Source organism: Hipposideros armiger, unplaced genomic scaffold (assembly GCF_001890085.2).
Source record: "Hipposideros armiger isolate ML-2016 unplaced genomic scaffold, ASM189008v1 scaffold_31, whole genome shotgun sequence".
Classification (NCBI taxonomy): domain Eukaryota; kingdom Metazoa; phylum Chordata; class Mammalia; order Chiroptera; family Hipposideridae; genus Hipposideros; species Hipposideros armiger.
Genome location: NW_017731381.1, coordinates 3,642,957 through 3,656,863, shown reverse-complemented (window position 1 = coordinate 3,656,863; position 13,907 = coordinate 3,642,957). Strand labels below are relative to the sequence as shown.

The 13,907-nt window shown below is 49.4% G+C and overlaps 1 protein-coding gene across 3 annotated transcripts in view; it reads right to left on the bottom strand.

Moving 5' to 3' along the window:
* Positions 1 to 13,907, bottom strand: part of TOX2 (TOX high mobility group box family member 2) — a 141,402-nt gene that overhangs the window by 116,327 nt on the left and 11,168 nt on the right. Inside the window, exon 1 of one of the 3 annotated variants that reach the window (XM_019637115.1) lies at positions 1,483 to 1,602. The exons of the other annotated variants lie outside the window; for them this stretch is intronic. The gene's annotated coding sequence lies outside the window, so the exon portion shown is untranslated. Of the gene's footprint in view, positions 1 to 1,482; positions 1,603 to 13,907 lie in introns of those variants that run through there. 3 annotated transcript variants of the gene reach the window in all.

The window sequence follows — 13,907 nt, the reverse complement described above, 5'->3', positions numbered from 1 at the left end:
CACACACACACACACACACACACACACACACACACACACACACACACACACACGGTGTGAGTCATGGAGTTCTCCTGAGCAGAGCTGGATATTCTGGGTCATTTGTTCATGCGTTCCTTCACTCAACATTTATGGAGGTCCTACCACATACCAGGCAGTGTTAGGCTGTGTGTGTGCATGTGTGTACATACACGTACACACACTATCATCACAACACAGGGAAGTAGGCATCTGCGTCCCCATTTCATGGACGAGGAGAGTGAGGCTTACAGGACTCAAGAAGTTTGCCCTAGTCACAAGATTGTATTTGGGGCAGAGCTGAGATTTGAAACCAGCCCCTAACCCAGACCCTGGCACACCACAGGCACCAAGAAGCTATTTCCTCAATGGCCGGCTGGCTCCAAAGCCTTCCCCAGCAGACTGGGGATCTGTGGCCTCTTGCTGTTAGGCCCAGTGTGGAGACAGACAGTGGAGATCACACAAAGGGCACAGAAGCTCCTGTTTCTTGGTCTCTCTCGGTTCACCTGGGATATTCCAAGCGAGGAAAAACAGGCCTGAGTGGGTGGCTTCCCTTTCTGGGACACGAAGCCAGATTTTCAACAAGGACTGTGATAACTCAAAGCACCAGAAGAGGTCAGGCCTCCTGCATGGCTGGGTGCAGCCCTGTCAACTTCCACAAGCCCCTCCCCAACTCAGCCAGCTCCCATCACAAAGACAGCCTCCCTAGGTCCAGCTGGAAAACGCCATTCCTATTGGGTTCTTACATTCAAAATCTGCCACCTCTTTTGTGTGGCTGTGTTGGCCCTTACATCTGTGACAATGCCATTCCTCGTTTTTTTGCTGTCCTTTCTTCTACAAAAATGGCAACTGGAGATCTCTACTGGTTATTTTTCAATATCCTTGGTGGATGAAAGAAAAAGGTGGCACTCACCAAATTTGGGGAGGCATTTTTATGGATTCTACAAACTCCGAAATCCAATGGAAGAGGTGGCTCGAACTTGTTCCTGGTGATGTCCCCAGCTACTCCTCACCACTCCTGCCTTGAAGGACCCTTCACACTCTTCACCCCAGATATCTTCTGAGCTCCTACCACACCATGGGCTGTCCCCATCATTGCTTCTGGGTGGGCCAGACTCCCTACCCACACCTGGCCAGGCCTACTGCAGGGTATGAATGAATGAATGGATGAATGAATGCATGATCACAAGCTTCCTGGGCACCTATGATGCTCTGGCCACCAAGACCCTGCTCTCTGGGGTCCAATGCCAGCCACTTCTAGAATTCCTTTTCGAGAAGGAGTTGCCAACTGCAGGCCTCCTGGACCTTCCAAAGCATCTTCATTCTACAGCGTGACAAGCACCAGTCCAGGTCCCTGCCTGCCCCCGCCCAGACATCGTCTACCTTCACCCTGCAGCGATGGCCTGACCATCTCCACCCCAGGAGGCAGCAGGCACTCGCTGCTTACCTGCTGCTGAAACATACCTGCAATGCACCAGCGTCTCGCAAGTAGAAGGAGCCCGAGTCTCATTCCACAGAAGCCCAGGCAGCGAGAGAACCCGCCCGCGACAGCCTCTGTGCGAGTCTGCTGCATAATCAGCAGAGAAAGAGAAAAAATGCCAGAAATAGCAAGCTTTCTAAGCCTCTTGACAACTCTTGGTCCTCTATTGGCTGGAGGCCCAGCACCCCCACTCCACCCCACCCCATCCGATTCCTGTAAGGTGAAATGGAAAAACTTGTTATTTAACCTCTTTGATCAAAATCCATCTTCTACCCCAATTTGGGTCCATGAGTTCGGAGCTCCTGACGGTGGTCTCCATGCCAGGCCTTGGGGATCGGAAGGGGAGGCAGCCCCTATATACAGCCCAGCTCGGCATCACGGGTACAGCGTAAGAGCCTTTCCACTCATGCAACTGCCTTGGGAGCGGGTGTTGAACTGGGAGGGATTCCGGAAGGTAATTTGGCAGCACCTGTCAAATTGTGTGCCTTTTCATGCAGCAATTAGACTTTTAAGCATCCTTCCTGCAGAAATACCGGTACCTGTGTACACGATGCATGCCCGCACACTCTGCTTGTTACAGAGAAGAATCAGAGGCAAGCTAAACATCTAAAACCAGGCTGGGTGAAATGGATCGAAACGCATCCATTCTATACAATATGATGGAATGAGGAAGGTCTCTAGCTGCTGACTTGGACCCGGTTGGGAGAAAGTCAAGGGCATGATCCCATTTTTATAAAAACAATAACTGTGTTTGGATATGCACTGTAAAAGATGCCAAACTGTTTAACAGTGGTTCCCCTGGGACTAGGAGAAGGAGGTATTTTCAGTTGCTGCTGCTGCTTCTTTCTTGTCTTGTTTCCTTTTCTAAAAAAAAAAAAAAATTTCCACAAGTATGTATTACATTTGTAATTTAAAACAAAAACGTAAGAGCCTCCCCTGGCCCCTTCCCACTCCTCTGAAGACAGTCAGCCAAGGGCCAAGGTCACCCACCACTAGGCTGGGGGCTGGGTCAGGCTTGGGACAGTGCTGGCACTGTGTGTCCCCCAGCAGCGAGCGTCCTTAGCTCTCACACAAGTGTAGCTAAACTAGGGCTCCGTGGAGAAGGCAGGCTTTGGAACAAGACAGAACTGGGTTCAGATCCTAGCTTTGCCTGCCGGAATGGTTAACTTCCCTGAGCCTCAGTTTCTTCCTCTGTAAAATGGGGCTGGTAGTACCTGTTAAGTGCTATGTACTCTGGGCACTATTAAACCAATTTTAATCTTTTGGACATTTCAGAAACACCAGAGGCTGCTAAGGAAATGCCACAGAGCTGAGAGCATCCAGGACTGGGTGAGAGGCGTAATGGGGGATTGTCCCATTGCTGGGCACTTGTAACAGTATTAAACTACGTGACAGAGAGAAGGGCCTGGGAAACAGCAAGTGCCATGTGATAAAGGAGGTGGATGCCTGCATGACTGTACGAAGAGGGTTGTGGGGGGCTTGGAAAAAGCTCCAGAAAGGAAGACGTCTTCTTCTGTGCTTCTGTGCTCTTGTCATCCTGTTCCCTCTGCCTGGAGTGCTCTTTCTTAGACTTTCACACAACTGACTTCTTCTCATCCTTTGCCTCCTGCTGAAAGATATCTGAGGGCCCCTTTGATCTCACTCACACCTAAACTATTTTCTTCATGGCACACTCCTCTAGCGGATGCTTTCTGGTCGTTTGTTTTGATGGTTTTTATAAAGATGTGTATTATCCATCTTCCTCATTAGACTGTGAACTCCTTGATGGCGGAGACCCTCTGCCTTGTTCATCTTTGGGTCCCAGCTCATAGCACAGGGCCTAACACACAGTAGGTGCTCAACGAATAGGAAGTACATACGATCTGTAGATCCAAGGCCAAGATCCAAGCACATGGAGCTTGTCTGAAGGAAAGGGAGGTGCGGGTTTTGCACTGTGATAGAAAGATGGATGAAAATTTCAGACATAATGAAGATTTGGAAATACACACAAAGGTAGAAGGATGCTAGAAGAAACCATTCACGAATACTCACATAAGCTTAAGATGGGAAACGACTTTCTAGGCCCAAATTTGCATGGACAAAGACATTTATTTCTTCATTGCAACATTACTTATAAGAAAATAGAGATGACAATAAAACCCATTGATGGGATTAAATAAAGCACAGCTCTCTGTACAGTGGAATACTATGCAGCCATGAAAAATGATCAGTGTTTACTGATACATAGAAAGAAGCCCATATTGCTTGTTGCATGTTAAACTTGCTAATTGGAAACCCTGGTAAGTAAAAGGTACAACTGATTGTTGCAGAGAAAGTATGAAGGTAAAATTCCTTCAACGATCATTTATTCTTTCATTCACTCAACGAGCATTTTCTGTTCCTTCTGCTTTCTCCCTACTTCCTGCAGGGCAGTTCCAGGTGCCAGGGCAACGTGTGAACAGGACACTGTCCCCGCCCTCAAGGACATCTCAGCTCATGCATGTAGGTGAGAAATTATGATGTAAGGGAGACAGTGCTCACAGCTCCAGGGCCCAGGGCAATAGATGTCATTTAAGCTGGGATTTGAGGGGCAGCACTTGGGGATAGAGAAGGGAGGAAGCATGTTCAGAGGCAGAGGCGGGACAAGCGCAGGAAGTCCCCTCATTCTCCGTCACTTACTGAATGCCATCACGTGCAGGAAAGCGAGTCTGTGGGAGCTGAGCCTGGGGACTAAATAAAGATTCTGGGCTCGATCCTGCCACATGTGCTGGAAGGAGGCATTCGGGGCTTATGACCCTGACGTCGCAGCCGTGTACTGATAGAGCAGCTTCCAGACCGTCACTCACCCGCCCTGAGAGTGCCATCCCCATGGGGCAGGCAGGGCTGGGGCTGGGGCAGTGCACCCACCTGGCTGGCAGGCTGGGTAACTGAGGCGGCAGGGCAAACCCCGGTGTGTGGGATTCTTCATTTTGCACTATGGGGGCCAAGTTACCCAGTGCGGGGTGGAGGGGGTCCCCGCTCCACGGACCCTCTGCTCACTCAGTTCCTTCTGGGGAGAAGCCAGAGAGGGGTCACTGCACAGAACTCAGCACTTTTCAGTTTTAGGTTTTGGATTTTGAGGCAGCTCGATGGTTATTGTTCAAAACAAAGAGAGATGACTCAGCTTCCTGTGGAAGAGGTGCAGCCTTTTGGAAAAGATATTTCTGTTTTAATGCTTCTCTCTCCTCGGCCATAGAGGCAGCTCATCTAGGCTGCCCTGTTTTCTTGATGTTTCACTGTGCTCAGAGGAAAGGGGAGGGACAGCAGCCAGACTCTGGGAGCAGACTGCCAAAGCTGGAATCCTGGCCGGACTCCTGACTCACTGAGAGGACCTGGACAAAGCTGTAGCCTCTCTGAGCCCGCATCTACTTAAGGCTTCCACATTGTAACTCTTGGGATTTTGCATACGTATAATTCTACCCATATTCGGATAAATGTTTAGAAATATGTATTGTGAATAACTTACATAGCAAGACTATAAGGCGGCAGGAAAAATGCCTGAAGAATCAAGTATGAAAAGTAGAAAAGAAAAAAAAAAGACTTCCTTGTGGGATCTCTGAGAAGCCATTCCCTATGCAAGGGGTCTGGTCCAGTGCCTGGCACAAAGCAGATGGACAACAAACATCACAGTTAATAACAACAGCCACCTGAGCTGAGGGTCTATTGTGCCTAGATTATCTCATTCAGTCCTCACACCTGCCCAGCACAAGTGCCCATTTTACAGATGGGGAAACTGAGGCTCAAAGCAATTAGTTGACTTGAGTTTCCATCTTCCCATTCTCGAGGGTCAGTGCACACACCGGAGGTCAACTTAGAAGCGAATCCGCACAGGCTTTTCCTTTCTGTCTGACTCTCTCTGCACCAGCAGCCAAGTAAGTGCACGCCAGCCCCTCACTGTCTTTATCTGCAAAATGGGGGGAATATTCTGAGGTTGCTGAAATATTCTAGTTAAGGTTTAGTGCAAATAATTCCATGAACAGCTCAGAAACCTTTAACAATATCACATTGTTCCTTCCTCTGGGACAAAGAGGAGTCCATCAACAGCTGAGTTTTTCACCTGCAACATCCCAAGGAGAGGCACAAAGCTGTTTGGAAAACCTCTCACAAGTCTAGATCAAACCTGAGAACTGAGAAAGAGGTGTGACCTCATGCCAATAAAAAGACAAGGATTTTTAAAAATGAGCCATTATTCAAATGGCCACCGTGCACCATGACATTAACAAGCGTCTCTCAAACCTTCGTCCTGGAACTAACTTAAAAAACTGTGGGGCTTCATTATATGATTCTGTGTATCTTCTATGTCTGGGAAATTTTTTTCATAATAAAAGGTTAAAAAGTCTGGTACTAATAATGGGGTAGGTGTCGGCAAATTACTTTCTCCTTCTTGAAATATAAAATTCATCCTTGAGTGCATTATCTGGGGAAAAAAAACTGTCAAAAGCATCTTCAATTAAGATTGTCTTCCGCATTTTCCTCTCTTATACCTTTTCAGTTAATTACCTCTATGTACATAAGACCCAGTAAAATGAATATGAGGCACGAAAAGAACAATAAAGAACTGGTGCAGACGAACACAAGAGAACCCACGACCGTCAACACCTAAGTTTCCAACCCCCGTTCCCTGCGTCACCATGAAGCATATGCTGACAGAGTCACCTTAATAGTAACTGACTAATTTTAAACCCTGTGATTACCAGGGTTGATTTCCATGGAACCTTCCTTTCACAGCACCAAGACCCGCTCAAGGGCGGTAATTGCCAAGTTCAATTTTAGCTCTGTCATACTCAACCGTCAGTGCTAACTAAGGCGGCCGCTTCCTCACCAGGTAAACCGGTAATGCAATTGGCTTCGCTGCTGCAGTTCACAATATTGTGATGCCCCCGTCAGCACCTGTAAATACGGAGAAGCTACAAGCTTCTATTAAACAAATCTCACTCAAGGGCAGTGACTGATCTGGCCCAAGGAAAGTGACCGGAGCAGCTCTGCAACACTAAGGTGCCCACCGGGATCCTCACACCCACTGGGACATCGTGGTTGTTTAATCCCAGATGCCTCCTCCCTGAAAACGAAAACGCTGACCGCTACAGGGCCACGCTGCACACCTGTGGGGGCGCTGAACCGTACCTCCCTTCATCCTCTGTAATCATCTCCCGCCCCCTCTTACCCCCACAGCCCTCCCAGAACCCCAACTCATGCCTGATTGCACAAATGGTCCCCCCAAACGGGGCCCTGACTCACCCTCCAAGCCCACTACTTGTTAGTGAGGCTTGTGCACAATGCCATGTGCCAGCCTCATTTTGTCCAAGGGCCCCATTGGCCTTGCGTCTGTCCTATTACGAAGCAGCTTCCACCCCCTACACAAAACCCTCCCCCCGCCTGGGCTCTGACAGCAGAGCTGTACTCGGGGCACCGCCGGGTACGTTTGGGCTGACTTTGCGCGGACTTCAGCTTTTGCCCTGAAAAGGATGGGAGCGAGCTGCGATGAGGCGCAGGGGGGAGAACGACGCCCTTCGGCGCCCGCCGCACAACCAGGCCCGCAACCGGCACTTCATAGCCCACGCACTCCCTGCGATCCGCCAGACAGGCGAGAAAGCAAGGTCTCGTCCCCCTTTTTACATTTGGGGAAACTGAGGTCTGAGACTGTCCATGAGGCTGGTGAAAAAAACGTCTTATAGCTCCAAATGCCAGGTAAAGCTGCGTTGCTGTTGAGAAGCTGCCATGATTCTTCCCGTGAACGAAGAGATCATGGAGTAAATCAATTTCCCTTTTTGCTTGTCTGCCAGGAAGCCCAGAGCCAGAACTGCAGGTCAATTAAAAAAAACCGTAGAGCCCAGGGCCAACATATCTGTTCTCATTTCCCACCCAGAATTTGTTCTATTTTATGCTTGCTCTGGCTCTAATTTTGTAACGTAATATATATATACTTTTACATCTTTGTATGTGTTCTTGTGAATGAATGATCAAAAATAAACAAGCAGGGGCGGCTGGTTAGCTCAGGTGGTTAGAGCGCAGTGCTCATAACACCAAAGTTGCCGGTTCGAACCCCACACGGGCCACTGAGATGCGCCCTCCACAGCTAGATTGAAATAACTACTTGACTTGGAGCTGGTGGGTCCTAGAAAAACACAGTTTCCCAATTAAAACAAAAAAAAGAATTAATATTAAAAATAAATAAATAAACAAGCAACCACCAAAAGTAAGACATGGACAGGTTAGGTGGGTGTCCCGAGTTCACCCTGCCAGCCAGGAGTCTGTCTCTCCCAGCGCTCTCCCTGCTAACCCATCCCCTTCCTCCTCTCCTCAGCCAAAAAAGCAAACAGTTTCTGAGCATCTACTTCCCTCTGAGCACGACTGGTCCTGCTTCATCCACACTAGTTTCCCAGCAACTCCACGAGGAAGATGAATGGTAACACACACGCTGTCCCAGGTACGGTTTCCTGTGCTTTCATATACATCGGTCCTCCTGACAAACTTGTCAGGTAGGTGCCATTCTTATCCTCATTTTACAGAGGAGGAAACGGAGGCACAGAGAGGTTAAGTCACTTCCTAGATGTGCACAGCTAGTAAATGTCACAGACAGGATTGGAGCTAAGGTTCTGGGCCCTACTGTCGGTTCTCACTACCACAATGCTGTCAAATAAGTCATCGCGCCCTTCCTTTTACAGAGAAGGACCTGAGGCTCTCAGAGTCAAGGGGTTCTCCCGAGCTTGGGCTTTGACTGTCCAGTCTGCATGGCTGCAGACACAGACGGAGGAGCCATGGGCTCCAGGAAACCCCATGCCCAAATTCCAGCCGAGACAAGGTCATGCTTCTAGAAGCAAGGACACAAGGTGACTCCTGCCAGAGGTGCACAAAGAGGCTGCCAGGCGGAAACACAAGGGCTGGAAAAATGTTCCCCGTTTCCAAGGCCACCTCAGCTGCCCCTCCACCACCACCCTGGACTCCTCTGTGGGTGGGGGGGGGCAGGCATCACAGGCCAGCTGCCCCATTGGGGAGCTGTCAAATGCGCTCTTGCCTGTCACACTGGCAGTGGAGCCCCCAACTCCGCCCAAGGCAGTGTGGACATGAGTTCTGAAGCATGAAGACACGAGTTTGAATCCCAGCTCTGCCACCTCCTAGCTGTGACCCTTGGGTAAGAATGAGTGTCTCTGTACAGTGAGGTATTACTACCACCACCTCACTATCCTCGGCTGCACACAGGTAAGACACAAACTGTGCTCCTCTGACCAGCGGCTCAGCGTCACCTGGACCTCATTAGAAACGCAAAATCCCTGCCCCACCCCCACCCCAGATCTACTGAGTTAGAATTCACATTGTAACAAGACCCCGTGTAATTCACACGCACGTTCAAGTTTGAGAAGCATTGGCTTAAGGTAGGTAACACCAGCCCACGGTGGGGATCACCCAACCAACATGGTATTGACCAAATCTGTCTATCTGTTGTGCCAATCATATAGCCAGCGTGGGTGTCACCCAACCCCAACCGTTGACCGTGGAGGTCAGCCAGCTCGTATGGACATAGCCACCCTGACCACCACTGGTGTGATCTCCATGGCCCAGCTCTGGGTGAGTGTGAGTTTCCAACATGGCCGAGGTAGAAGCTCCGTGTCCTTCTGGGTTGAGCTCCAACCCCACATACCTAACTCAATCACCAGAATTCTGTTTCTCTTTGATGTCACAGGAACCAATCCCTGTGTTTCCATTAGTCAGTTAACGCCTTGGCCTCTACCTCCTTCTTAAAGGACCCCATCCCCAACACCAGACAGCTACTGTGTTTCCCCCCAAAATAAGACCTATCCGGAGAAGAAGCCGTAGCATGATTCCTCCAAGATATGGAGGGCGTGCACCCCTCACATGAGGGTTTTATGACCTGTTTCAGGGACAAGCGTGCCTTTTCCACAAGCTCCTTCAGCTTAAAATATTCAGCATGCCACGGTGCCATATCATGCAAGGGCTTATTTTCCGGCTAGGTCTTCTTTTCGGGAAAATGGTAGGAAAGTTGCCCCAAGGGCATCCCTGGGGAAGATGCGGGCAGGAGGGTCAGATGGGGTTCTCCAGGGCCCTGGAGGATGTAGGGAGTGGGAGCAAGGCCACTGATGTCTCTACCTTGGAAGAAGACGCTCCTGGCCTACCTTGAGTCAGAAACCCCTCTTCAAGAGGCCCCACTCCAGCATACCCCAGGGCGTGAGCCCCTCAGGGCCCCCTCTGAGGGTATGTCCATGACCTTTGCAAAACTAAATGCAATAACAAGTCCTATGTGCTGAGCAGACCCCAGGGCCAGCCTCGGAGTCTGCAATAATCCAGACATGTATTTGGATAGGAGGCACCCTGCAAAGCTCGGTCAACTCTGCCTGTCGCCTGAGGAGGGAAGCGGTTCACCTTTTGCTAATCGCCCTAATTCATTTTTTATTACGAACTTTCCTGTTTTCTGTTTGCCATCTGATTGAAGATATTACCAAAGGCATTTAAACAGCATCAGCCTGTACCACCACGGCAAACATAACTCTTTTTATTGAAATCTGCATTAATATACATATAATTCCCTGATCACAAAGACCTCATGGTCCACATGTTAGATCCTAAGTGAAGGCAGATTTGGCAAGAGGTATATACACAATTGAAGGTTTTTCGAAAGACAATAAGCCCTGTCGGGAGGGTGCGATAAAATGGGCACTTTCTCGTGCTATTGGTGAACATGGATGACCCTTTTGGAAAACAGCGTGACACCCTGAATTAAAAGCCATGGAAGTGCTCACTCCTTTGACCCAGGAGTTCTACTTTGGCCCACAGCCAACAGCCTGGGTCTTACTTACCCTTGACACCCCCTCTCTATAATACCCCACATCCAACTTATCCCCAAATCCTATACATTCAACCTCCTAATATCTCCCATCCTCCTCCACTTCTATCCATTCCCACCCAACCACTGCAGTCCAAGCTGGAAAGGGCCCAGAGAGCTTTCCGCAATGATGGGGAAGTTCTATATCTTCACTGCCCAACAGGGGCTATCCTAGTGGCTTCGGAGCACTGGAAGTATGGCTGGTGTGCTGAGGAACGAAACTGATTTGATTTAATTTTAAATTTAAATCACCACCTGTGGCTAGTGGCTACCATATTGGATTGCGCAGCCCCAAGCCATCATCAGTCTTCTCCTAAACCACAGTGATCACCTCCCAACTGTCCTCCCGCACCCACTCTTGCCCCCACCCAATGTTCTCCCCATAAGACAGCCACAGAAATTCTTCTGAAATGCAACACACCTCAACTCCCACCACCCTTGAGACAGACAGTCCAAGCTCCTGGACATGGCCTTCGAGGCCCCGTCTCCTGGGGACAGAGAGCACCCCAGGTCGCAGGGAGCCTATGGTGCTCCAGGTGCTGGAGGGGCAAGAACAGTGGCACAGAGGAGAGCAGTGAAGGCCTCCGGGAGGGGTGGTACTTGAGCAGAAATCGAAAAGACATGTACATAGACGTTTCCCAGATAGGTGGGGAACGCGGAAACCAGAGGCACAGCAGTTAGAGTTGCACATCCATGAGCAAGCGGCAGAATCCTGCCCTTGTGAAGCTGGTGTTCCAGAGGTGGGGGTGGGACATAAACAATCAACATAAGGAACAGGCAAATTACACATGTTGGAAGGGAAAAGGGAAAGATGGGAGAGGGGACTCCTGGGAGACGGGGCTGGGGTGCAGCAGCAGCTTGCAGGATTGAATATTAAGAGAGGAATGTGCCCAAATAAATCCTGTTCTTGAGTCTGCATGGGAGATAGTAGCAAGTAACCTTTGGGCAGGTAACATAGTGTTGATAATTGACAATTTAATAAAAAGGAAGGGGTGATAAAATCAGAGAGAAGTCACCAAAAAGTCCTGCTTGCTCAACAGAAACATTCCCACGGGCTAGAGAGATTCATTATCTCCAAAGGGCACACTGGCTGTACCCCCAGGTAGCTCAATCCAAGCAACTGGGGGTGACGCCTTCCTCCCGCAAATGGCAGGGAGACAGGAAGTGGACCAAAGCAGGGTGAGGATGCTGAGGTCTGCCAGCCCTCGCTCTAGAGAGCCAAGCATTGACTAAGGACCATAAGAATGAGGATTGTGAACATCAACCCTCCTGGCTCTCATTCCAACTGTGTCCCTTGGGCTGGGCTGGAGGTGAGGGTGGCGTGTTGTTCCAATGGGAATTCACGTTTATTAGCACTTGCAGGCCCCAGACTGTGTCTCCTTCATTGATGCGAGACAGCAATGGTGACAATGTCCAAATAAGTGAGGCCCAGACAGGGTGAGTGAATTATTCCTGGCAACACAGCCTGAGATAGGTTATGGTGGCCATCTCTGGAAACTATAACTGCTGTATTGATTCACTCATTCTTTCAACAACTGTTTCCCGAGCACCTACTACCCAGCAGACACCATGCTAAGGTGCTGGGACTCTGAAACAAACGTGACTTCAGTGGTCTGCAAACTTACTGTCCTGAAGGCGGAGCAGACACTCCAGTAATCTCACGGGTATATCATGCAATGGCGAAAAAATACACTGGAGGCAAGGGTAGAGAATAAGGGGGTGACTGCACAGATGAGAGGGTCAGAGTCTTTGAGCAAGTGAGGATAAAGCTGCAACCTGGAGGATAAGCAGGAAGGAGTCAGCCACGTGAAGAACGAAGGCAAGAACATTCCAGGCAAAGGGAAGAGCCCGCAGGCAAAACAGAGGGAGAAGTGGGGTGTCTGGGAAACAACAAGAAGGCCTGGGGGACTAGATTGGAATCAACAAGGGGGAGGCCAGCTTTGTTCAACACCATGTCCCTAACCGGAAGCTGGTGGCAACCTGGAAAAGCAGGCAGGGGCTAGATCACACAAGAACCTAGGGGCCAAAACAAGGCATCTGATGTTATCTACACACCAGGGGAAGCCCCTGGAAGGTTTTAAGCAGAGGTCTGAGAGGCTGGCCAGAGTTCGCCAAGCTACAATGGAGAGCCATTGAGAGTCTTTGCCCAGAGAAATGACAGGATCCAATTTACACATCAGAAAGATCTGGATCATGTCCAAGATGGCTCCTCGGTTCATCCTGACGTGTGATGTGTGGTCACTGCGTAGTAAATGTCTCCCGAAACTAAGTGTCCCCAGCTGGTGTGTGTGAGGTGGCCACCTCTGAGAAAAACAAGACAAAGCAGCAAATGACAGGACGTGTTGACAGGGCATCAGGCAGATATCACATGGCTGTCGGCAGATGGGAAATCGTCCGGGAGAATGCCTCAACAGGGTCGTGGCTTATTGTTAATGTCGAGCCATTAGGAAAACATAATTATGTGCTTCACTGATACTGTAAGACATAATCCAAGACAGCGAGCAAACACTTAGTGCTCCATCCAAAGGAGAGGTAGGGTGACTAACGGAAGACCCACTGGAGGAAACGCTTGCATTGCACAGGTGGAGGGCCAGGCCCCTCAGGATTTTTTTTCTCCTGTCTCACTGAAAATCACAGCCTGGCTCTTAGGCATCGATAGGCAGATTCGGAAAGGGAATTAAAATGAACTGTCCCAGGTGCTTAAACCTTCATTATGATCTCATTTAATTTCACAAACAGGTAAGCACCGTCCATCCCATTTTGTAGAGGAGGAAATTGGGGTCCAGAGATATTAAGCAGCTTTCCAAATGCCCGTGCTCCCCATCTCTAGCCTCATCTTTTAACACACAACCTCTTCCTATGCATCTGCACATGCTGTTCCTGCTACCTGGAATGCTTTTCTCTGCCTTCTTCACATGGCCAACTCACCTTCAAGCATGGGCCAGGGGTCCCCTCCTCTGAGAAAACTTCCCTGACTACTCCCAGCCTGGCCTAGGAGTCCCACGCCCATGTGGAATTGTTTGTTTTTGCCTGTCTCCCTAGTAAGACTGTGGCTCCTTAAGAGCAAGGACCAGGTCTTAATCACCTATCATGCCTGGCATCTCCCACAAAGCCCTGCAGAGAGCAAACAGGAAGTGAATCATCTGTGGATGGATGGATGGATGGACAGATGGATGGATGGACAGGTGGATGGATGATGGATGAATGTATGTATGTATGGATGGATGGATGAATGGATGCATGGATGGACAGATGGATGGACGGACAGATGGGTAGGTGGATGAGTGGATAGGTGAATGTATAGATGGATGGGTGGATGGATGAATGGATGGACAGATGGATGGATGGATCACATAACTCTCAATATGTTGCAAAGCCAGGATTTGATCCCAGGCCAATATGACTCCAAAGCATATCTCTTGGTGGGTGCATCTTATATGGTTTGTGGGTGTATCTTATATGGCTCCATCAGAAAATGTATACAAACACGGAATATATTACAAAACATACAGATGGCTTCATTCATCCCTTCAAAAGAGATGCCAAAAAGCA